Below are 3,917 nucleotides of genomic sequence, written 5' to 3' on the forward strand. Positions count from 1 at the left end.
CACTTTTGACATTTTCATTTTTGCCCAAAATCGACAGGTCCGGGGCTTAGGGAATTTCTCATATGCCACAAAATGGTTGAAGCTCCTGTTCAAAAATGATGCTCCGAAATCAACTTCTGTCACCTTATTGATACATTTTGGGATAGTACCTAAAGTTTAAAGTAGAAATTGGGGCACTTTTGAAATTTTCATTTTTGACCAAAATCGACAGGTCCGGGGCTTAGGGAATTTCTCATATGCCACAAAATGGTTGAAGCTCCTGTTCAAAAATGATGCTGCGAAATCAACTTCTGTCACCTTAGTGATACATTTTGGGATAGTACCTAAAGTTTAAAGTAGAAATTGGGGCACTTTTGAAATTTTCATTTTTGACCAAAATCGACAGGTCCGGTGCTTAGGGAATTTCTCATATGCCACAAAACGGTTGAAGCTCCTGTTCAAAAATGATGCTCCGAAATCAACTTCTGTCACCTTAGTGATACATTTTGGGATTGTACCTAAAGTTTAAAGCAGAAATTGGGGCACTTCTGAAATTTACATTTTTGACCAAAATCGACAGGTCCGGGGCTTAGAAATTTCTCATATGCTACAAAATAGTTGAAGCTCCTGTTCAAAAATGATGCTCCGAAATCAACTTCTGTCACCTTATTGATACATTTTGGGATAGTACCTAAAGTTTAAAGCAGAAATTGGGGCACTTTTGAAATTTTCATTTTTGACCAAAATCGACAGGTCCGGGGCTTAGGGATTTTCTCATATGCCACAAAATGGTTGAAGCTCCTGTTCACAAATGATGCTCCGAAATCAACTTCTGTCACCTTAGTGATACATTTTGGGATAGTACCTAAAGTTTAAAGCAGAAATTGGGGCACTTTTGAAATTTTCATTTTTGACCAAAATCGACAGGTCCGGGGCTTAGGGAATTTCTCATATGTCACAAAACGGTTGAAGCTCCTGTTCAAAAATGATGCTCAGAAATCAACTTCTGTCACCTTAGTGATACATTTTGGGATAGTACCTAAAGTTTAAAGCAGAAATTGGGGCACTTTTGAAATTTTCATTTTTGACCAAAATCGACAGGTCCGGGGCTTAGGGATTTTCTCATATGCCACAAAATGGTTGAAGCTCCTGTTCACAAATGATGCTCCGAAATCAACTTCTGTCATCTTAGTGATACATTTTGGGATAGTACCTAAAGTTTAAAGCAGAAATTGGGGCACTTTTGAAATTAAAATTTTTGACCAAAATCGACAGGTCCGGGGCTTAGGGAATTTCTCATATGCCACAAAACAGTTGAAGCTCCTGTTCAAAAATGATGCTCCGAAATCAACTTCTGTCACCTTAGTGATACATTTTGGTATAGTACCTAAAGTTTAAAGCAGAAATTGGGGCACTTTTGAAATTTTCATTTTTGACCAAAATCGACAGGTCCGGGGCTTAGGGAATTTCTCATATGTCACAAAACGGTTGAAGCTCCTGTTCAAAAATGATGCTCCGAAATCAACTTCTGTCACCTTAGTGATACATTTTGGGATAGTACCTAAAGTTTAAAGCAGAAATTGGGGCACTTTTGACATTTTCATTTTTGCCCAAAATCGACAGGTCCGGGGCTTAGGGAATTTCTCATATGCCACAAAATGGTTGAAGCTCCTGTTCAAAAATGATGCTCCGAAATCAACTTCTGTCACCTTATTGATACATTTTGGGATAGTACCTAAAGTTTAAAGTAGAAATTGGGGCACTTTTGAAATTTTCATTTTTGACCAAAATCGACAGGTCCGGGGCTTAGGGAATTTCTCATATGCCACAAAATGGTTGAAGCTCCTGTTCAAAAATGATGCTGCGAAATCAACTTCTGTCACCTTAGTGATACATTTTGGGATAGTACCTAAAGTTTAAAGTAGAAATTGGGGCACTTTTGAAATTTTCATTTTTGACCAAAATCGACAGGTCCGGTGCTTAGGGAATTTCTCATATGCCACAAAACGGTTGAAGCTCCTGTTCAAAAATGATGCTCCGAAATCAACTTCTGTCACCTTAGTGATACATTTTGGGATTGTACCTAAAGTTTAAAGCAGAAATTGGGGCACTTCTGAAATTTACATTTTTGACCAAAATCGACAGGTCCGGGGCTTAGAAATTTCTCATATGCTACAAAATAGTTGAAGCTCCTGTTCAAAAATGATGCTCCGAAATCAACTTCTGTCACCTTATTGATACATTTTGGGATAGTACCTAAAGTTTAAAGCAGAAATTGGGGCACTTTTGAAATTTTCATTTTTGCCCAAAATCGACAGGTCCGGGGCTTAGGGAATTTCTCATATGCCACAAAACGGTTGAAGCTCCTGTTCAAAAATGATGCTCCGAAATCAACTTCTGTCACCTTAGTGATACATTTTGGTATAGTACCTAAAGTTTAAAGCAGAAATTGGGGCACTTTTGAAATTTTCATTTTTGACCAAAATCGACAGGTCCGGGGCTTAGGGATTTTCTCATATGCCACAAAATGGTTGAAGCTCCTGTTCACAAATGATGCTCCGAAATCAACTTCTGTCACCTTAGTGATACATTTTGGGATAGTACCTAAAGTTTAAAGCAGAAATTGGGGCACTTTTGAAATTTTCATTTTTGACCAAAATCGACAGGTCCGGGGCTTAGGGAATTTCTCATATGTCACAAAACGGTTGAAGCTCCTGTTCAAAAATGATGCTCAGAAATCAACTTCTGTCACCTTAGTGATACATTGTGGGATAGTACCTAAAGTTTAAAGCAGAAATTGGGGCACTTTTGAAATTTTCATTTTTGACCAAAATCGACAGGTCCGGGGCTTAGGGATTTTCTCATATGCCACAAAATGGTTGAAGCTCCTGTTCACAAATGATGCTCCGAAATCAACTTCTGTCATCTTAGTGATACATTTTGGGATAGTACCTAAAGTTTAAAGCAGAAATTGGGGCACTTTTGAAATTTAAATTTTTGACCAAAATCGACAGGTCCGGGGCTTAGGGAATTTCTCATATGCCACAAAACAGTTGAAGCTCCTGTTCAAAAATGATGCTCCGAAATCAACTTCTGTCACCTTAGTGATACATTTTGGTATAGTACCTAAAGTTTAAAGCAGAAATTGGGGCACTTTTGAAATTTTCATTTTTGACCAAAATCGACAGGTCCGGGGCTTAGGGAATTTCTCATATGTCACAAAACGGTTGAAGCTCCTGTTCAAAAATGATGCTCCGAAATCAACTTCTGTCACCTTAGTGATACATTTTGGGATAGTACCTAAAGTTTAAAGCAGAAATTGGGGCACTTTTGACATTTTCATTTTTGCCCAAAATCGACAGGTCCGGGGCTTAGGGAATTTCTCATATGCCACAAAATGGTTGAAGCTCCTGTTCAAAAATGATGCTCCGAAATCAACTTCTGTCACCTTATTGATACATTTTGGGATAGTACCTAAAGTTTAAAGTAGAAATTGGGGCACTTTTGAAATTTTCATTTTTGACCAAAATCGACAGGTCCGGGGCTTAGGGAATTTCTCATATGCCACAAAATGGTTGAAGCTCCTGTTCAAAAATGATGCTGCGAAATCAACTTCTGTCACCTTAGTGATACATTTTGGGATAGTACCTAAAGTTTAAAGTAGAAATTGGGGCACTTTTGAAATTTTCATTTTTGACCAAAATCGACAGGTCCGGTGCTTAGGGAATTTCTCATATGCCACAAAACGGTTGAAGCTCCTGTTCAAAAATGATGCTCCGAAATCAACTTCTGTCACCTTAGTGATACATTTTGGGATTGTACCTAAAGTTTAAAGCAGAAATTGGGGCACTTCTGAAATTTACATTTTTGACCAAAATCGACAGGTCCGGGGCTTAGAAATTTCTCATATGCTACAAAATAGTTGAAGCTCCTGTTCA

The sequence above is a fragment of the Pseudophryne corroboree genome, chromosome 10 (assembly GCF_028390025.1).
Source record: "Pseudophryne corroboree isolate aPseCor3 chromosome 10, aPseCor3.hap2, whole genome shotgun sequence".
Taxonomy (NCBI): domain Eukaryota; kingdom Metazoa; phylum Chordata; class Amphibia; order Anura; family Myobatrachidae; genus Pseudophryne; species Pseudophryne corroboree.